A 22,023-nucleotide genomic window follows, 5' to 3' on the forward strand; every position below is an offset into this window, starting at 1 on the left:
GGAAAGCTGGGAATGGAACCACCATTTGACCCAGCTATTGCCCTTCTCAGACTATTCCCTGAAGACCTTAAAAGAGCCTACTATAGGGATACTGCTACATCGATGTTCAGCACAATTCACAATAGCTAGACTGTGGAACCAACCTAGATGCCCTTCAATAGATGAATGGATAAAAAAAAAAATGTGGCATTTATACACAATGGAGTATTACTCTGCACTAAAAAATGACAAAATCATGGAATTTGCAGGGAAATGGATGGCACTAGATCAGATTATGCTAAGTGAAGCTAGCCAATCCCTAAAAAACAAATGCCAAATGTCATCTTTGATATAAGGAGAGCAACTAAGAACAGAATAGGGAGGAAGAGCATGAGAAGAAGATCACCATTAAACAGGGTCGAGAGGCGGGAGGGAAAGAGAGAGAGAAGGGAAATTGCATGGTAAAGGAAGGAGACCCTCATTGTTATACAAAATTACATATAAGAGGATGTGAGGGGAAAGGGGGAAAAAAACAAGAGAGAGAAATGAATGACAGTAGATCGGGTAGAGAGAGAAGATGGGAGGCGAGGGGAGGGGGGATAGTAGAGGATAGGAAAGGTAGCAGAATACAACAATCACTAGTATGGCAATATGTAAAAAAGTGGATGTGGAACCGATGTGAATCTGCAATATGTATACGGGGTAAAAATGGGAGTTCATAATCTGCTTGAATCAAATGTATGAAATATGATATGTCAAGAGCTTTGTAATGTTTTGAACAACTAATAATAATAATAATAATAAAGAATTGAAGGAGAGAAAAGTTGTGGAATGCTGAGAGCCACTCGGAGTCTGTATGGCCCCTGGCATTTTGCCAACAGTATTGATTGACAGGGGAGGCATTACTATCCGCCTCTGCCGCTACTTTTGAGTTCTCGCACTACTTTGGAGTTCTTGTGGGGATTTCCAGGGATTCCCCGAGAGTTCCCATTGGTTGGGGAAGTGCAGGAGGAGGGATTTCCGGGAGAGATATTTCCGGCTGGGGGTTCCTGGACAAGCCGCCTGGCCTTTGGGAGGATTCCCCGGGAGGATTCCCCGGGAGCTGTGTGAAGTGTTTTCCTGCAGTTCAAAAATAAAGTTTGTTCCTGCTTCAGTGGCTCCTGATTTGTGCCCAGCCAGACTGCGGCAGTGGGTTGTAAAATAAGCAATGCAAAAGAAAGGGATTTTTGTTTTGTTTTGTTTTAGCAGATCAATGCCTTCTTAATATGAAAATCTTCTGAAGCTGCTAAGGGGAAATCCATATCTATCAACTTACATTGTGTGTGGTTTTAGTTCTTGGGTGTGTGTGTGTGTGGTAAAATACACATAACAAAATTAATTATCTTACCCATTTTTAGTTGTACAGTTCCATGTATTCACTACATTTATTTTTTGTGAGACTATCACCCCCATCCATCTCCATAATTCTTTTTACCTTGCAAAAATGAAACTCAGTTCACATTAAACAACAAAACTTTACTCTCTCCAGTCCCAGCTTCTGGCAACCACCATTCTGTCTCTATGATTTTGACTACCCTAAGTGCCCCATCTAAGGAGTCATACAGTATTTGTCTTTTTTTAAATTTTATTGGTATAATTCACTAAGTATAACAGCCATGAAATGCATCCATGTTGTGGAATATGTCAGAATTTCCTTCCTCTTTAAAGCTAAATAATATTTCTTTGTGTGTATATATCACATCTTGCTTTTCCATTCATCCATCCATAAACACTTGGGTTGCTTCTACATTTTGTCTATTCTGAATAATGCTGATGTGAACAAAGGTGTACAACAATTGCTTTGAGAGCCTGCTTTCAATTCCTTTGAGCATATACCAAGAAGCCTAATTGCTGGATCATATGTAATTCTATTTTTAATTTTTCTGAGGAAACTACCATATTGTTTTCCATAGTAGCTATGCCATTTTAAATTCCCCAAAACAGTGCACAAGCGTTCTGATTTCTGGACATCCTTACCAACACTTAACAGTTTTCTGTTTTTATTTTAATTAATAATCATCCTAATGTGTGTGTGCGTGTGTGTGCACGTGCGCGTGTGTGTTTGATGGGGAGGGAGAGACAGGGCATCTTGGGCTGTAACTTATGTTTCCCTATCTATTAGTGATTTTGAGCAACTTTCCATACGTTTGTTGCCCATATGTGTGTCTTCTTTGGATAAATGTCTCCTCAAGTCCGTTGCCCACTTTTGAATGAGGTCATTTGTTCTTTTGTTGAGTTTTAGATCTTTATATATACTGGATATTGAATCCTGATCAGATATGTGATTTGCAAATATTGTCTTCCATTAGGTAGTTTGTCTTTCCTGTTTATAAGGTCTTTCTGGTGTACAGATTTAAATTTTTCATGACCTCCAACTTGTCTATTTTTTCTTTTGTTGCCTGTGCCTTTGGTGTCATTAAAAAAAAAAAAAAAGGTCACGGCCAAATCCAATGTCATGAAGCTCTTTTCCTTTGTTCTTTTCCAAGACTGTTTTAGGCCATACATTTAGATCATCAGTCATTTTGAGTTAATGTGTGTGTATAATGTTAGGTTCAGAAAGGTCCAACTTCATTGTTTTGATGTGGGTATCCAGTTTCCACACAAGCCTCATTTGTTGGAAAAGATGTCTTCCCCATTGAATGGTGTTGGTGCCCTGTTGAAAATCATTTGACCAGCACTCAGGACTCTGAGGCAGGAGGATCACAAGTTTGAGGTTGGTCTTATCAATTTAAAGAGGCCCTAAACAACTTAGTTGAGACCCTGTCTCAAAATAATTAAAAGAACTGGGAATGTTGCTCAATGGTTAAACACCCCAGATTCGATCCACAGGACCAAAAAAAGAAAGAAAGAATTTGATCATATATGTAACAGTTTATTTCTGGACTCTTCATTTTAATCCATTGATCTATATGTCCATCTTTATGCCTGAGCCACAGTTTGGATCCCTGTAGCTTTGCAGTAAGTTTTGATATCAGAAAGTGTGAGTGCTTCAGCTTTGGTCTTCTTTTTCAGTATCACTTTAGCTATTCAAGGTTCCTTGAGATTCCATATGTATTTTAGGATGAACTTTTTTTTTCTAACAACTATCATCGACAGTTTGATAGGGAATATATGAAATCTGTAATTGCTTTGGATAGTATTGACATCTTAGCAGATTTTGTCTTCCAATCCATGAACGTGGAATGTCTTCATTTCAGTCTTTCACCATTGAGTACGGTGTTTATAGTGGATTTTTCATATATGGCTTTTATTGTGTTGAGATAGTTTCTTTCTAATTTTGTTGAGTGTTTTTCATAAAAAAGGTATTGAATCATGTGAAATGTTTCATTGTTGCACCAATTGAGATCATGTGTTTCCCCATTCTTCCTGCGAATGCATCAATTTTCTGTTAATGATTAATTTTTTGTATGTTCAACTACCCATTCCAAGAACAAATGATTCCAGAAATAAGTCCCACTTGGTCATGGTGTGTGATCCTTTTTGCATGCTGCTGGGTTGGCTTTGCCAGTTTTCACTGAGGGATTTTGCATCAATGTTCATAATTTGCAGTTTTTGTTTCTTCATTTGGGTCTGGTATCAGGGTGTTTCTGACATCATAAGACTGTGTTAGAAAGTGTTTCTGCCTTTCCAATATTTGGGAAGAATTTGAGAAGAATTGGTGTTCACTTTTCTTTAAATGTTTGGTAGAATTTACCAATAAAACCATTAGGGCTTTTCTTGGAGGAGTTTTAATTACCAATTCAATCTCCTTACTAGCTACAGTTTATTTAGATTTTTGAGGGGGCGTTTAACCCAGAGTTGCTTCACCACATCCTCAGCACTTTGTATTTTATTTTTTTATTTTAAGAGAGTTTCTCACTAAGTTGCCTAGAACTTTTCTAATTTGGTGAGGCTGGCCTCCTGCCTCAGCCTCCTGAGTCACTGGTATTACAGGTGTCTGCCACCAAGTCTGGCCACACCAATTGTTCTTGTGTCATTCTTTTTTTTCCATGATATGATTGTAATTGGGACTTACATTAATTTATTGTTAATGTCATTAATATCGTCAATGCTTCATATATATTATATATATAATGTTTTATTTGTGTTAATTAGTTACACATGACAGTACAATGTCCTCAATGAACTCACTTCACAGCAAATGGATTGTGGCACAGCAAATGGATTGTGGCAGAGTAAATACCAGGTACCATCATAAGGGCTTTTGCAGAAATAAGGATGTAATAGTTACAAGTATTCTTCCCTATTTTGTTTGGCACCCCCCAAAAATGAAGTGTATATATATATATATATATATATATAAACTGTTTGTTTTCCTCTCTCTTACACCATTATTCATAAGATTAATGGTACATTGTAGTGTTTAACTTCCAGATCCATGAGGAGAAGAGTAAAGGTTGTTGCTATTGCACGGACTTTTCTGCTTTTATGACAGATGTTAGCAGAACAAGTGAAAACACAGTTTGCATTTAAAAGTGACACATGCTTCCCGAGGTCCAGCCGCAGTAACTAGAAACTGGAAACTCCAACCTTGTTTAAAAGGTCGCAAGCCCGTCCCTGGGTGGGCTCGAACCACCAACCTTTCGGTTAACAGCCGAACGCGCTAACCGATTGCGCCACAGAGACGCCGGTGGTAGAGGGTGTCCTTTTCCTCAGTCTCATAAATGAGCACGGACTGCCTGAAAGCGGGAGGGTGTGTCCTGTTTTGTGCAAGACAATTGTGCAAGCCCCAGGTGTCGCAACCGGATGGTACGGGGCGAGCGCCTCTTTGGAAACCTGTGTGCTGGGGGCTTCTGAAGCTGGACAGCCAGCAGCACGGCTTTCCCCGGGCCTTGGCTCGTCCGCGGCCTCGGAAGCCGGCGTCCAGAGCGTCGGGGCGGCAGCTCCGCGGCCTCAGCTGCGCGGCGCCCGAGGGAAGCGGCTGTCGGCAGGATCCGCCGGTTCTACCTGGCGGCCGCGGTGGTCGGCGAGGTCGGTCGGCGAGAGCGGAGACGGAAACGGGGTCGAAGGAGAAAATTGCAAAGGATCGAAAGAGAGCAGAGGGTGGATGAGAGAAGGACGCCTGCAAGAGGTGGAGGCGCCGGCCGGATTCCGAGAGTTGGTTTTGTTTGTAGCAGAATGAGAAACCGAGAAGCGCATCCCAGAGGAACACACAGGGGTCGCCAGACATCCAAAAAAAAAAAAAAAAAAAAAAAAAAAAAAAGTGCACCACTCACATCCTGTCATAGTCGTTGTGTTTGCAACAACCTTGATTCCAGTCCGAGTCACAGTGCAGCCTTGTATTCTGTGATTCAGGCACGATGGCCGTTTTTTGCTTTAGCTGTCAGAGAGGACAGTAAACTGCAGGCCTCTAACCGCAATTCAGTCAGAAGAGGACTAAAACCCCGCAGTGCGAAAACCTGGGGGCTGCCAAGTCCAGAGGAAACCTTGGGCTTGCTCTTTGTCTCCCAGTTAAGCAGTAAACATTTCCAAAGGTGAAATGCTGCCTTCCAAGGATGTTTTATCTATAACTGATGAAATATTATGGTCATGAGCATTTTCCTAACAGATATATCTCAAATATAAGTGGGACTTTTTTGTTTTTTCTTTTTACACTGATGAGCTTTTGATTCGTTTACTAAAAAGAAATCCAAACTAGTCGTCACTGCCTGCACCTGCTATTCCCCATCCCCATCCCTATCTACTGATTTCAATGGGGACAGTAAATTACTGAACTATAGTTCACACAAACCGCATAAATCTTAGTGCAGTTGTTTTAATTTTAACAAGTGTAATTAACACCCTGCTCAAATTATAGAAAATTGTCATCATCTTAGAAAGATCTATAGTATCCCTGTCCAGGTAATTCCTAAACTACCCCTCTTAATCACTGTTCCATAGCTTACTATTACCTATTCTTACAATTTACAGGAATGCTATGTATTTTTTACAATTAGCTCATTATGTTCATGAGATATATCTGCCTAGTTATTAAATCACTTCTAAATTCTGATGTTATTGATTAGTTATTTTGATGAATATTTTTGCCACATTTGGTGCACTTGTGATTCATTCAAGTACTATAATTGCTGGGTCATCAACTAAGTACAAATTCAATGTAACTATAAATTGCCACTCTTCTTGACTAGTTTCACACCAGCAATGATGGTAAAGTTGCTCTACATTCTTGTCAGCATTTGGTGCAGTACTTCTGTTAAATGTAGCCACAATGGTGAGTGAGTGCTGATATCTCAGTATGGAATTGATTTGTATTCCCTAACGAGTAATGATGTTAAGCATATTTTCTTATAACTTTTGACAATAAGACGTTCTCCTTTATGAAGAAAGCCTGTTAAAACATTTTGCCCTATTTGATACAGTTTTATATTTTATATTACATGCCTATATATTCAGGCATGGAGTCATTTTTGAAGTGAACAGATTGGAGGAGGGCGGGACTTGTTCCAGTCTGCTGCTTGACCTTTAATTTAATGCATTTCAAGGCTCATCCCATGGGAAAACCAATGTCCTGGAGAACAGTGTGGGGGAGAAAGAAAGGCTTTATTCGGTGACAGAAGATTGGAGAAGAGTGAGCTTTGCTCACAAGTCAGCTTCTCAGCTCCAAGTGGTTAAGGGTTGAGGAACTACAGATATAAGGGGGGTGGGGGACTAATAAGGGGGAGGAATATGTCTTTTCTGAGAAAAGGCTGAGATCTTTGAGGAACTTGGATGTCACCTTTTATCATTCCTTTCTCCAGGGCTACTGAAGGTCAGTAAAAACTCATGCTCTCTGCTCACTGCCACCACCACCACCAGCTCATCATTGGCAAAAGTCCAGTTTCCTCCTTGAGAATCTCAGGTCCATTCATCTTCTGGGTTCTGTTTCAGGAGTCCCAATGGAGTTAGACACTTCCTGCTCACAGAATAATTCAAAAATTTTCTCTTGAAATGGTCAAGTGCTTTGTGAAAGTAAGCTCTTTGGGGTTTCCTTACAAGGGTTCCCTGTGGTTGCAAACTATGTTTTCCATATCTGCTGAAAGCCTGCAGGGATACTGTCCAAAGACATTTTCTGGCAAGGCTGCTCCAGGTATTTCCTCATAGCATTTGATTTCCCTGAGATGGCATATGATAATGTCCTGGCTGGAAGCATGGCACAAACACCCACTGTTTCAATTTACATCTCACCTCTCTTCCCCATGACCCTCCCTCCCCAGATCTCCTCCTTATCCTCTCTTCCCCCCAGCAACAGAGCTGACCTACTCTCAGGCCAAACCCAGATTTAAGAGGCTGATGGTTCCAGCCTCCTGCAGAACTGTCTCCACTTGCTGTTATGTCTCCACCTACCCTCCATTGACAGCCATCCTTACAGAACCCCAATTGTGATGGAGAAGCACTCACTGGAGCTAGCACAGTGCTTATCATTTCAGGCCCTGACTGTGGGAGCCTGACTGTGTTTGGAGGTGGAAATCGAGCCATAGGCAGCATACCCTCCCTCCAAGGATCTATTTCCATTCCCATGATCACTGCTGTAGTGCAGATGAACCCCTGGAGACCCACAGAGAACAAGTGACTCCTCCCAGGTCACATAGCCCAACCAAGGTCTGAAACCTAAGACCTTGCCTTTAAGGACTAGGTTTTCTTCATGTTCCCCTATCCCCAGTCCCTCTTCCTTTCTCCACCTTCCTGAGACTAACAATGGGGAAAGGAAAAAATTGAGGAATCCAACTACCATCAGCAGGCAATAACAGGAGGAGGAAGATGTGGAGAAAGAGGAGGAAGAGAAGAAAAAAGCGGGAAGAGGAGGAGGAAGGAAGGAAGATCTGTAGAGACTACAGATCCCCTACAGTAGTCTCTGGGCCCCATTCTTCATGGTGAGAACTAGAAAGCATCAGGTTTACACTTCCCAAATGAAGGAAAGGGGGTCCTTTTGTCCTTGAGGGACAGCAGAGGAGATTTATTGAATAACACAACAATGGTAGCCCCATGCCTTTGCCATATCCTGTGGGATATACTTGTAAAGCATCTAAAAGTGGATTCACTTTCTTTTTCCTTGAATAATTTTTCAACTCTTCTTACTAAGGAAGATGAGAAATTGTTATCAGGCCATCAGTGGAAGATACCACCAGATTATCAAAAGTTTAGTTGGTATTCTAGTCAAATCCCACAATTTCTCCAAATGTTTTTAAAGTGAACCCTCATTCCAATCACCACAGGCGTTTTCCCCTTTCCTTTGGATACTCTCCAAAACATGTTGAGAAAAATACTGTGGCCGCTGTAAATCAAGAGGAGACTGAGAGTCAGGGAGGAAAGGTGGGCCGAATTGACCTAGGCCAAGTATTGACCTAGGTAAAGTATGCAGATGAGGCGGCGCAGGGGCTGCTGGTCGGGAGATATAGATGAAAGGTAGTGTGTTGGCTCGCTGTGGCTTGTCTTGTGGGTGACCGTGGGTGGGAGTCTTTTACGGAGAGTGGTTCGGAAGAATCACAATGGACAAGTGAAAGGGAGGTTGGTGACCATGACTGTACAGTCAGGGGAGAGGAGGCTGTACTGTGCCTGTGCATGAACATTTTCATACTTACCTGGCAGGGGAGATACCATGATCAGGAAGGTGGTTCTCCCAGGGTGAGGCTCTACCATTGCACTTGAGGTGTGCTGACCCCTGCAGTTTCTCCACATGCGGGAAACTCGACTGCATAATTTGTGGTAGTGGGGGACTGCGTTCGCGCTCTCCCCTGACTTGGTCTCACTGAAAGAATAGTTAATTGTGTAGCGCACCGCTGAAAATGGGTGAATTTAGCCCCTTAGAGAAAAGGTTTTTTTAGTGGTTGTCTTGGTAGAAAATTTCAGTTTTTCTACTTTTTGCTTCACTAGAAGTATACACCAGGTAATCCCGCATGGGTTTTATCCAGATGATACAGACTCCCCAACCACTGAGTTAGTGTATTCTGTGATCTCTCTTTTGTGCGTGGGGCAATGGAGTCCCTGCTGTAGAGCGTGCTGTGTAGGACAGACGGCTTAATGGCGTACGAATCCTTTCAGACCACGCCCAGGTTAAAGAGGTTGGTAGGGTTTCTACCTTCCCTCACTGTTGTCTCGCTTTTGTTAATCTTCTCGCTACAAGATGACGTCGTGAACCATTTCATGAGCTGGTCAGATAATGTTCAAGCGGTTTTATTGTCTTTTAAAAAATGTTGTTCTACGTTCTTCTCTGGCCCCCTTATAGTTTTGCCGTCTGCTTTAAGAGTACGCGCGCTATCAAGTGCGCTCGCCTCCTTTCCACTGTTTCATTAAAAGTACCACCAATATTTGCTATATCTCAACCAGAAAGATGATTAATGCCCATTTAATTCGTGGGAGCTACAGATCAGACTCAGAGCTGGCGTCTCACTTTTTGATATTTTCTGCCAAAAGGTTGAGGTAGGTATAAAAGGTCAGGCAGTCGGTGTAGGCAAGAATGCTAAGGGTTGAAAGTGGGACGACTGCTTACCAGGGAGAGAACTGAGGGTTGCTAACGGTTGACCTCCGCGCTCGTGCTCCTAGTTATACGGAGAAGGGAGGAAAGACAACGATTAATAAAGAAAGAAGCTCTGAGGGGACATGAGAAAGAAAGGTAAGTTCCCGCGGATCCTCGGCTCGGAGATCCCCCTCCCTCTGGAGACGTCTATCACTTTCTTAAATAAAACTCGCCTGTTCACCGCGGCGTTCATGGTGCTCATTCATGGACTCCGTGAACAGGGCACGATTCAGCACAACGTTACAAGGACTCGGATTTAGAACCGTGTGGCTCTGGGCACAAGGCAGAAGGCTAATTGTTAGGGAGGACTGGACGTAGGTAATGCTATTTTGAAGCATATTCTCCATCTTAGAACAACAGTCACCCCACGGTAACTCTGACCCAGCCTGACCTAAACCCCAGATGACACTCCATCATTATATTACCAGTAGAGATCCGCATCCGGTCAGTATTCCACGGAGTCCAAGAATGAACACCGCAAACGCCGAGATTAAGCAAGCAAACTCATTAAAGAGGAGGTTAAGGTTCAGAAGCCCCAACAGAGAGTAGGGGAGGCGTAAGAGTGCCACCAGGGTCTCTTGACGTCCCTTAAAGGCCCATGAGGGGAAGTTAACCCCTTTGTAGCCTGTTAAGATTTTAATTGTCGCGGGCTCGCGCCTATAGGTAAGCTCTGCGGCGGTCAGAGGCTCTCACTCGAGGCTGCCAGCAGCACCGACACACTTCTCTCCGGGCATCCGGCGCTGTGATCATGTCCTTGAGGGGCAGTTTCTCGCGTCTTCGTACGCAAGTGCATTCTGTCCTAAAGAAGTCCGTCCACTCTGTGGCTGTGACAGGAGCCCCTTTCTCTCAGAGATAGAAAAGAAAAGGACTGGAATATGTCCAGCTGCTGTTAAAGAAGCTGGCTTGCTGAAAAGACGCTCTGATTTGGAATACCCGAGACTGGCCAATTTATAAAGAACTTATAAAGGCTTTTGGTTCTGGAGGCTGGGACATCTAAGATCAAGGGCATACTTGCTGCATCATAACATAGTGAAAGACATCACATGGCAAGAAAGATCAAGAGACTGAATTTGCAGGCTCAAACCCTTTTAATTGGCATTTCATCCATTTGTGATTGGTGGTACCCTTGGGACCTGAACTCTTTCTGTTATGCCCCACCTTTCAACACTATTGCACTGAGGATTAAATTTCTAACACATGCTTTGGGGAACAACACATTCACAGGGTCCAGCAGAACACCAAACCACTGCACTGCTTTGGACCTCATCTGAGCCACGCTGATCTTGGAGGATGAGTCACCTGGAGTGGCTGGGAGGAACAGGAATGAAGGCCTGAATTGAGACATGGCATCTCTTTTGGTTCCCTCACTCTGAATCCTACTTGCATTGTCACTAATAGTTACCTACTTCTTTGGCTTCAGCTTTGTATTTTCCGTTTTCCTTTATATTGCAGAGTCCTCTTAAAAAGTGAATATATTATCAATAATTTAGTAGTGCCTTAGTAAATGCCAATGTCACTGATGATGTACCAGAAAATGGGCATGTCTATTGGGATTTGGTAAGTTTCAATGTCTTTCCAGTTTATAAAGGTAGCAAAGATTATAACTTATACTTCTTATTTCAAAGTTGTTAGATATCTAACATTTACCATGTATCATTTAACGCTATGCTAGGCATTTACAATTACCCCCTTTCATAACTCGTAAAAATGCAAATCATGACTACCTCATAGCCATTAAGATGGCTACCATAAAAAACACCAGAAAATGAGTGTTGAAGTGTTGAAGGATATGGAGAAACTGGAAGTCTTGGGCACTATTCACAGGAATGTAAAATGGTGTAACATCAAACGGTGGCCTTGACGTCCTTCACCATGGTGACTACTCAAAAAAATTTAAATAGAATTACCATGTGATCCAGCAGTTCCATTTCTGAGTATATACCCAAAAAAATTGAAAGCAAGGTCTTGAGGAGATATTTGTATGCCCAGCATTATCCATGATTGTCAAAAGGTGGAAGCCACCAAGTGCCCATTGATGAATGAATGGATAAACAAGATGGTAGGCAGACAATGGAATATTATTCAGTCTTTAAAAGGCAGGAAATTTTGACATATGCTGGGATATGGATGAACCTTCAGAGCAATATATTAAGTAAAAAAAGCCAGTCACAAAAAGACAAGTACTGTATGGTTTCACTTATGAGGTTTCTTTTTCTTTTTTAAAATAAAACCCATCCCACAAGGAAAAAAAAACAGATTTTAATTGTCGCCTGTGCGTGCTCAGCTGATTTGTGTAGTTGTGTTTTTTGCAAGAATGGAGTCTTTGTCCTTTTAGGGAAATGGCTGTTGTTTGACACGATAGAGCACATAACGGTGGTCTTGACGTCCTTCACCATTTTCCTATTCTGACTGCCCGTTTCTTTACCCAACTACATAAAGAAAGGGAATTGTTCTTAGGGACTGAAGTCCTGAGAAACACCTTGTTCGACATGAACAGTGACCACCACAAAGATGAAGGTGAGGACCTCGAGGACCCTCTCCCGCCAACCTCCTAGCTACGGCCTAACCGCCCCCATTCCCCACTGCTCGCGACTTCCCTAGGGTGACAGGGTCAGGTCGCAGCCTCCGCAAGGCTCGCCCCAGAAGCGGGGCTGCGGGGGCCGCCGTCCACCGTCCCGGTTCCCTGCGCCCCGTCTGTCCGTACGCTGAATCCTGCGGGATCGCCGCCGCGTGCCTAGACCTACTGGCACCAATTTTCTCCCCTTGTCTTGCTTTTTATTTCCTTTTTAAATGTGAAGACCCATCGTCGTCGTCGAAGTCGTCGTCATCATCATCTTCATCTTTGCTGCTTTCTTGGTCAACTCCCGTGTCTGCTGTCGGTTTTCCGCTCTCGGTTCGGACACTTTCCTGCATTCTGAGGATTTCTCCAATCCTCTGAGGCTCAGGCACACTGAAGGTCCCGCTGCCGTCCAGCCTCCCCTGCTTCTGTCCCCCTTTCCCCTTTCCAGCTCCGCTCTGCCGCCGGACTCCCCCGACCGCAGCCGAGCTGAGCGCGGGGAGCGCGAGCCCAGGGACGGCCGTCGGGGGGCGGGCGGAGCAGGCAGGGGGCGCCCCGGCGTCATGCGGGTCGCGGCCGCTGGAGCAGCCGGGGAGGGCGGGGGAGGCCACGCGGGTCTTCTGGCCTGGAAATGCCGCCGGCCTGGCTTTCGCTGTGGGCAGCGCGAGGCTCGGGCTCAGTCTTGCGGCCTTCTCCGTCCGGGAGAGCGCCACCACCCTCCCCGGCGCTTCGCCACCTGAACCACTGGGTGTGGGGCTCCTGAAGGGACGGGGGCCTCGCAGGAGGGGTCCTGAAGGCCGTCCACCAAGGGTGCTGGGGTGTCCGGGAGAGCCTGTCCACGGGTGGGCAGCGGGTAAGGGCGGGAGGAAGCAGAGGTGGGAAGGCGGCCGGTGAGGGCCGCGCGTTTGGAGTCCCGGCGGTGTCGGCGTCGGAGTCCGAGTGACCTTGGTTTCGGTTTTCTTTCGGAAAATAGCGAAGGGAAGCGCTGCGTTAGGTTGGGGCCGAGGTGAGGACAGGGAAAGGGAGCGCAGGGGAGCGCTGTGGAGTGGCCCCCCGCAGCCCAGCCGGCGGCCAGGGCCTTCAGGTGCGAGGAGGCCGGGCAAAAGAGGTTCCCTGACCGGGAATCGAACCCGGGCCGTGGCGGTGAAATCGCCGAATCCTAGCCACTAGACCACCAGGGAGGGACGGTGGCCTGCCCAGGTGCGCCNGGGGAGTGGGCCCCGGGCGTCTGCGGGACGCGGCCGCTGGAGCAGCCGGGGCAGGGCGGGGGGAGGCCGTTCGGCTGTCCCTGGGATCTCGGGACCCCCTACGCCCAGGTCTGGGTCGTGGCCGCACAGCGACTCCACCTCTCCGATCTTCCACGGAGTCGCAGTTTGCAGGTTTTGTTGTCCTAAGAAGTTGGCGGCAACACTCGGAGTTGTGTCATTATTCCCTCCACGTTGAAGTGCGGTGACAAGGGCGTCTCTGTGGCGCAATCGGTTAGCGCGTTCGGCTGTTAACCGAAAGGATGGTGGTTCGAGCCCACCCAGGGACGTGCTTGCTCCTGGTTTTTAAATACTTTGATCCTTTCTTAGGATATTCTTACCTTTGAAAGTGGAGAAAGAAACTTCCCCTTACTCTCCAATCCTTTGTTTCTTCGGGTATAAAAGAGAATGCAAATTCTCATGTAAATGTAAATTAGAATGTAAATTGCTGATTCTCATAAGGGAACCCCTAAGAACGAGCTAGGACACGGTCCTTCACTACCCGGAAATGTATGGGAAAGTCTTCCGTGGTTCATACTCTTTTGACATTGATTTAGTCCTATGCTTTATGATTACAAATAATGCGACCGTCATCATTCTTGTCCACATATCTTTGACCACTTGTTCGAGTATTTCTGTAGAGTCAACTCCTGGAAGAGCAATTACCCAATCATACTGTTTTCATGTTTTAAAGATACCAACCCTTTGTCTCCTAGGTTGGTTTTTTGGCCATAAGTCTTTCCTTTGTTACATGGTGAATGGCTTCAGTGTTTAGAGCGTCCAGATTTTACTTATTAAGTGGTATTATACCTATTTACATTTCTCCCCTGGCTTCCTTTATGCTATTGATGTCATGCATTTTACTTTACAGTGTTATAGATCCCACAGTGTATCTTTATTGTCAGATGTTTTTTAAGATAGAAGTAAGAGGGCTGGGGCCGTGGTTCAGTGGCAGAGCGCTTGCCTGGTCTGTGTGAGGCACTGGGTTCCATCTTCAGCACCACATACCAATAAATACATTTTAAAAAAAAAGAAATAAGAAAAGAAAATCCTGTGTTCCCATAATATTTGCCAGTGTAGATACTATTTCCAGCATTCCTCATATTTTGTGTACAACCAGAAATCAGTTTCCTTCTACTTGGAGGAATTAAACAACTTTTAAAATTCTACATCCACGCCCCCGCCCCCCCCAATCCCTTTAAAGATGTTCCACTGCCTTCTTCTTTGCATGCTTTACCCCTCACTACCTTTTCCTCTGGTTTTGATAATTTTTTTTTTCTGTGTCAATGGATTTGAGCAGCTTGATTATGATGTGCCTTGGTGTGGTTTTCCCCAGGTGTCTTGTGCTTGGGGTTTGTTCAAATTCTCGGATCAGTGGGTTAATGATTTTCATTATGATTGGAAAATTTTCAGTCACTGTTTCTTAAAAATTTCTTTTTCTTCCCCATTCTATTCAGGGACTCCATTTACTAATTTTTTGTTTCTCAAAGTTACCCTACAAGATGTTAATGCTTTGTTCATTTAATAACAATTTTTTTGCCATGAGTTTGTTTTTCGATTGTTTATGACTTTATGTTTCCTAGTACTTTTGCCTGCAATTTCTGATCTTCTGTCTTAATTCCATCTGCTGAATTTACTATCTCAGATGTTATTTTTGACTCTATAATTAGATTCTGGCTATTTCTATCTGTTCCATGTCTGTGCTTAACTCTTTGAACCTATGAAATAGTTATAACAACTGTTCTAAAGTTCTGTTACTTCTAACTTTGTGTCAGTCTGGTTCATCTTTGATTAATGAATATTCTCCTTTTTATGGGTCATGTTTTCCTAGCTTTTTACATTCCTGTTATTCTTTAATAGTGGGATTTGCTTTCTTGAATTTTAGAATTCCTATAAATCTTGAATTTTGTTCTGGGGTTCAGCTAAGTGACTTGTGAACCATATAATCCTTTTGGTTCTTGTTTTTCTGATTTTAGGAGATTCAAGAGAGTGCTGCCTCACTACCAAAACATGAATTATGAACAGTTCCAGTCTGGCTGCTGTGTTCAGGCACTGTTGAGTGCCTGCCTCGTGCAAGGACCAGACCTGCCCCATGATTTTTCTTAAATATTTCTCTGGTATCAGCTAGTTTCTTTAGAAGCATGTATACACTGGTGATCTGATGAATATGGCTTGTGTGTGTGGGGGGGTCTACATATGTCCAGATTCTCTCTCTGCTGGGCTCTCTTCTCTCTGGGTCTTTGTCCTATGAATACCAGATTTCCTGCTCTCATCAGACTCTCAGTTTCATCTCAGTGCAGGAAGTCTGCCATAGAGCCCCTTCTGTGTGCCCAGCCTGGGACAATTCTGCACCTAACAGTGTAAGCTGGGTCATCAGGGGATACATGGTTTATTTCCCACTTTTCAGGAGGTTACTGTCCTTTGTTGCCTGACTTCCAGGCAATTAAAATAAAAGATTTCTTTGAAGCCCCTAGAAAGTACTCCATTAAAAATGGTAAGTGGAGTGTGACATTTAAAAATCACCAGAGAAATGTTATATCCAATTAGGGTGTAAGAAGTTGCAAGAGAATATCACTCCTAACCATGAGAACAACCTAGTTCAGATTGAAAATAACAATTTTTAAATCACCAGAGAGCTAAGGTTGCAAAAAAACTAAAATGAACTGAATTCCAAGAAGTGACAAGTCCATTTTATCAAAAGAAGAGATCCACAGCAGTTTTCATCTCTTGTGAATTGGTGTGAGTAGGAGTCTACCCCATATGTGAATAAGGGGAAGTTATCCAAATCTTTAATGAATTTTTAATGGCATCCTGTTCGTAACTGTAATGGATTAGAATTCCAAGGAGCTGCAGTCACAGTCAATACCTACCCACCAACTTCTTTTCACAGCCAATGTTATAGACTGAATTGTGTCCATTTCCCCCACCCAGTAGCTTAGAATGTGACTGTACTTGGGGATAGGGCCTTTAAAGAGGTAATTATACTAAATGAGGCTATTAGGGTGGACTATAATCTGACTAGTTTCTTTATAAGGAAAAAAAATTAGGTCATAGAGAGAGACACCACACAGAGAAAATTCCATGTAAAAACAAACGTGGTCATCTACAAACTGAGGAGAGAGACCTCAGCCAAGCTAAAGTAACGGTCAAGCCTTTATTCATTTGGTAGGTTAGCATAAGCAAGAGGTTAAATAAAAATGGGTACCAACTTCTTCAATGTTTCTCTCTCTCTCTCTCTCTCTCTCTCCATTGAATGGCATCAAACAAGTGTGAGATGTATCGAATAGGGGACAACTAAGTTATCAAATAGTGATAAATGAGGGGCCCTGAACAAAAAGCTCTTGGCAAGTGGAAGAGAGAGGAGTAATGGCTAAGAGTCAGAGTAAAGTAACTTCCAGTCCCCTGATAGCTGATCTCTACAGAGGCCCTGAGCAGAGTTTTGAGGTGAGACCTCCTTTCCATAAAGAGGTCTCTGGGCTGGGAATGTAGTACACATTAGAGCATGACTGCCCCCAGGGGAAGCGCCTTAGTTCTTACCTATGGCCATTTCCAGAGACTGCAGCCCATGGGCTGCTCACTAAACCTAATGTGGGAAAGTCTCTCTTCCACCCCAATTGCCTGTCTCACAAAGCCTTTTAATAGTCTATGACAGTGCCTAAAATGTCATCTATAGAGAAGCCCGATTTAAAGATAGATAGTTAGTATAGTTAGGTAAATCGGGTCTAATATCGAGTAAAATCGAGAATAAAGGCCACTTTGAGACTGGAGCCCAGGAAAGCAGAGCAGCACTTGGGAAATTGAAATGTTAATGTCTCCAAGGCCCAGAGCCCATTCTAAAGAAATGTTAATGGAGCAGCTCCCAGCAAACAGGGAGGTGCTAATCAGAAGCAGCCCCAGGCCTTCCCTGAATGCAAGCCAGCAGTTGACAAATTCTGGGAACTAAAAACAAACAACAACAACAACAACAAAAAATTACTAAGCTCACACTAAAATCTTTCCCAAATGTAAGACAGATACTTTCCTCAAGTGCTGGGCAAAAGCCCACTGAAGGCTAGGACTGGGCAGATCCCCAGGTACTCAGGGCTTTTGCAGATGCCTCTCTGTGGACTGCAGAGAGTGTCGGACAGGGTTGCAGAGAACAAAACCATGGGAAATTAGTTCTCTCACTGAGTGCACTGGAGTGGTCCTGGGGCGGGGGTAATGTGAATCCTACCCCAGGCACAGCAGGACTCCGTCCTCTACACCGTGGCCACCACCAGAACCAGAAGAAGCAGGGAAGCAGGTTTTAAACCGGTAGGCACAAGGAGCGTGATGACACCTCTTGGCTTGGCCCACAGGCAGGTTTGATCTCTCAGGCCAATCAGCCTGTCCCTCAGCTGTGAGGTGAGACGCAGGATACCACCACGACTCCGGGAAAGGCTTTCCGGGCTCACACAGCAGAGTCACTAAGTCAGCTTAGGAGAAGACGCCGCTCGAGGAACAGACTCAAGACAAGGAAAGGAACTTGACTGAAGAAGACCTGGGCCTGCGGCTGCGACGCCTTTTCCCGGGAGCTAATGACACTTGTGGCCTCGTCCGACCAGGTGGAAGGAGGAGTGTCTCAGGTTTGTGGAAGGGCAGTGATGACACTTTCGCTGACCTTTACTAGAGAAGGAAATACGCAGGTAACCTTATTCCCTCTGCTGAGATTGTGTCCCTCTGTCCAGAGGGGAATCAGCTGGAATGACAAAAGGACCCCCAGGACTGTCTCCGCCCGGTTTCGGGCCGGGGACCTCTAGCGGGCGAGGCGAACGTGACGGCCACTGCCCCCCGGAAACGAGGCGCTGCAGGGGTCGGGGGTGTGGGCGACGGGTCCCTGGGCACCGCGGCCCGCAGTGTGGAGGGCCCCTCGAGATGAGGCGGTGCCTCCTCGGCCCTTCGCAGGGCGCCGCCCTCGGTCCCCAGGAGCCGCAGGGAAGTCCCCCTCCGTCTCTCCCGGCTCCTTCCTGCCAAGCCCTTTGGAGCCCGCGCCCCGCAGCCTTTCCGAAAGTGCCCCGATGGGTTCCTGCTCAGCGACTAACGTCTCCGTGTTCGGCAGCACAGCAGCAAAGGCTGACACCGAGGCTTCTGGCTTCCGCCCGCAGCACAGCACGCCTCTTGGCCTGCCTCGACCTCCTCGGGAGGCCAGCCCCGAAGGTGACTAGGAACGGAAAGACTGCGAGGCCACCTTTTGGTGGGGCACACAGGGCAGCCTAGCTGACTTCACAGGAAAGCCACCTCGGGCTTGAGATTCTTCTCGAGAGGCGGTTTTATTTCACCTTCTGTAGTACCCCATGTTAGGTGCAGGACAGGCTGAGTAAGCTGTCTGCAGGGCATGCCAAACAAAGTTAGCTGCAGGGTGACCTGGCCGCTCAAACCCTCTGTCTGGTTCTTTATCATCTGATGGCTTCAAGCCCTAATGCCCAAGCCCCCGCTCAAGGCGGAGCGCTTCGCCCCCCGCCCCAGGCCGAACACTTAACCCCCCCTTGTGTGCCAACAAGGCAGCTTGCAGACCCAGAGGCCCCATTAGATTTGGCTATAAAAACTCCCTCCTGCCGGGCCCCTCTCTCTCTCTTGCTCGCTCTCTCTCTCTCTCTCTCTCTCTCTCTCTCTCCTTCTCTTTCTCTCTTTTCTCCTCTGTTGCTCTGCTGCAATAAAAATCTCTTGGTTGCCCTGAGTGTTGTGGTCACTTTCTTTCCTTTCACCCCAAACTCCTTATTTATTTGCTTCTTAAATTCTCCCGCTCAACACGGGTCTTGAACGCGAACTCTAGCCGGGGGTGAGGGCGGAGGTCAGAGAGAAGTGGTGACCGAGGTTTTTACATTTGCCCCACCGCAAAATCTCAGCGGGCAGTTTTCTCTTGCTGAAAGATGGTAACGTTTCTTTAAGATCTGTTTCTGGGACGTGAACTTAAAAAGTTTGTGGGGGGGAAATGAGTCCTTTTCCCTCCCGCAGTTGGCTTTTCTTACTGCAGTGGTCACCGCCGTCCACAGCCCAGGTTCAAGAGCTCCCGCCCTGGGGAAGGGCCCTGGGGAAGGCGCCGGCAGCAAGCCCCTCGGATACCGAGAGGCCATGCTCAGCTTTGCTCGGGCCCAAACTGGACGCCCCCAAGCGACTGGACCACGTCACCCCCACCAGCGTCTGGGGAGAACCATTCCCAGAGGACGCCGGTTCGTGTAGCTTTGGATTAGGAAAGTTAACGGCCCCCCCCTTCCTTCTCGTTTTGCACGATTCCTCTCCTTTGCAGTTATCCAGAGGAGCGGCTTCACACCTTCCTGTCTCTTAGCTCCCGTTGGGGTTCTTCCCGGAGGAAAGAAAACAGGGGAAAGGGCTGGAGACCTGCGAGGAGCCACAGACTCACCTCCTAGACCTGGCGCCCACACGGTGCCTCCCGAGAGGGGTGGGGTCCTGCTGGTGTGAGAGGGAAGCGCAGGGAGGTCTCGGGCCCGTCCCTGGTCCCCAAGACCACGGCCCAGAGGCTTTAGGGAAGGGAGGACAAAGGGCAAAGGCAGGACGGCCCACTCTCCCGAGGGTTGCCAGTTAAATTGGCCTCCCGTCTTGACCAAGAGTCCTGGGTCCTAGTCAGTGATCAGGCCCGGGGAAGGTGTGCAGGTCAAGGTCCATACTCGATCGACAGTGAAACCCGAATTCCTCGTCTGAAATGGACTTTGCCTAAAACTTCAGCGTCCAAAAGAACTTGTTTTGTTTTTAGTCTGTTTGGGGGATTTGCTCTGAGCCATGGGAGGATTGTAGTAAAGAATCCCAACATGGAGATGCTGAGGGTGCAAACGGTTGTAGGGCGAACAGATCTGATTGTGACTGAGATTCCATCGGGTTGTCTGCTCCTGCGGGAGTCTCGGGCCCTGTGGCTGGAGATCCTGGGTCTCAGGCTCAGCCCCTTTTCTCCCTGGTCCACTCCCTCATCCTTGCAGGCAGCGGGTCCACGGCCGGGTCCCCTATCACCTCTGGGTTTCCAGGTCACTACTGAGCTGTAGTAGAGACGCACCGCCAACGGCTCGCTCGGCGGATTGTGCTTTTGGCGGTCTTCAAGTCGCCCTACTTGTGGGACCAAGTTCTGTTGCTTCGCCTGCGGCCTCGATTTTTGGAGACAGCTTGGAAGGTCCGACTTTCTAGATCATCTCTAAAACCACGAACAGCACGTGGAAGGGCAGACGTTTCTAGTGTGTCCTCTAAAATTAAGTGGAGGAACGGCAATGGCTCCCTGGTGGTCTAGTGGCTAGGATTCGGCGCTTTCACCGCCGCGGCCCGGGTTCGATTCCCGGTCAGGGAATGCCTGATCTCTTTTTCTGCAACCCGCCTTTCGCGCACGAGGAATCCTACCTTGTAGCTCCACAGAGTGTGTTAAGTGGTGCAAAGAGTCTCTTCTACAGTCTTTGGGTTCAGGAAAAGGGAATCCCTCCAGGCCCTGAAAATTAACAGTACCTTAGGAACTTGGGGGGCGGTATCAAAAGCCCTGATGTGTGTGTCTTTATTCTTCAAGAAGTTGAAGCAAGAGAATATGTATTATTGCCAGATTTGCTAAGAACCATTTACTTAACATACAAAGACAAAGCGTGTCCTGTTTCAGGAGAGGGTACGGCCTGCAGGCGGCGCTTCAGCTAAGAAGGAAAGGGACGTCGAGGGTCTCTGCCAGTCGAGGGGCCTTCAGCCGCTTCTCTCCCAACGCCCGAGAGACACAGTTTATAAGCAAAGGGAACTGGACCAGCCTGATCGCGGGGGGTAAAGGCTGTGACTGCTGTTCAGAGCTCTGGCTTTGGCAGGAGCCCCTTCCAGTGACACGTGGACGTGACAAGAACTGGCCACCGAAGGGGGTCCCAGAGTGCGAGCTCGTGGGAGAAGGCTGCCAGGACTGGGGGTCTGCAGGAGGGGAAGCGCTGGCCCGGTTACTAGGCCATCCGGGAACTGCGATTGGCGGACTATCCCGCCTCCTCGACGGCAGCTCCTTTGCCGCGGAGCACCCTGCACCCTGCCTACACCTGCGGTCCTCAAGGCCATAGGCTCCCTGCGGTCCGCAAGGGACCAGCCCCAGCGCCACCACCCAGCGCCCCCACCTCCGCCAGGGGCGCTCCCGCCGGGCCTGCCAGGTCCACAAGTCCCCAGAGTTGCCTTGTCCCGGACGGACGCACCTCACAAGGCCAGAAAAGTCAGCCAAAACTTTTGTTGTTGTTGTTCAGGAAAAAATCCAGACTCTATTTAAAGTGTTGCAGGTAGACATTTTTCCTGCCATGAAGATTCATTCTCCATGGAGGGTACAATAGAGGATCTTTAACCACAGGGTGATCCAGTACATATGAGGTAGTTGCATGTCCCCACTGAAATGAGCAGAATGAAGTGACAGTACATCCTGATATTCTCAGCTACAGAGAAGAGAGAGGGAGAACATAGTCAGTAGGAGATGGAGGGGAGTAGAAGACCTGTAGCTGCCATAGAAATAGCAGGTTAACTATTGTGGGTGTTTTTACAATACAGAGAAGATGTCCTCCAGGGAAAGTTCCTATTAGGGAATATGCACACCAATAATTCCATTATTGGTGGATACAAAGTACACCATGATCAGAATATCACTTGGATGTTGTAGGTTTAAAATTCAAAACTAAAACTCTGAATTTACTGACAGAAATTTAGCAGAACACATAATCCTGGGATATAAACATTTCTTAAGAGAACATTAA

General features: G+C 46.4%; 4 non-coding genes across 4 annotated transcripts; 3 read left to right on the forward strand and 1 right to left on the reverse strand.

The window, feature by feature from the left end:
• Window positions 1-4,570: 4,570 nt before the first annotated feature.
• Trnan-guu lies at window positions 4,571-4,644 on the reverse strand. Its single transcript has one exon. It is a non-coding gene; the product is annotated as a tRNA-Asn (tRNA).
• A 3,924-nt stretch (window positions 4,645-8,568) lies between these two features.
• Window positions 8,569-8,732, forward strand: LOC125620299. The gene has a single exon (XR_007351912.1). It is a non-coding gene; the product is annotated as a U1 spliceosomal RNA (small nuclear RNA).
• A 4,796-nt stretch (window positions 8,733-13,528) lies between these two features.
• On the forward strand, window positions 13,529-13,602 carry Trnan-guu. The gene has a single exon. It is a non-coding gene; the product is annotated as a tRNA-Asn (tRNA).
• A 6,947-nt stretch (window positions 13,603-20,549) lies between these two features.
• On the forward strand, window positions 20,550-20,621 carry Trnae-uuc. Its single transcript has one exon. It is a non-coding gene; the product is annotated as a tRNA-Glu (tRNA).
• The last annotated feature ends 1,402 nt before the right edge of the window (window positions 20,622-22,023 follow it).

This window comes from Marmota marmota, unplaced genomic scaffold (assembly GCF_001458135.2).
Source record: "Marmota marmota marmota unplaced genomic scaffold, marMar, whole genome shotgun sequence".
Taxonomy (NCBI): Eukaryota; Metazoa; Chordata; class Mammalia; order Rodentia; family Sciuridae; genus Marmota; species Marmota marmota.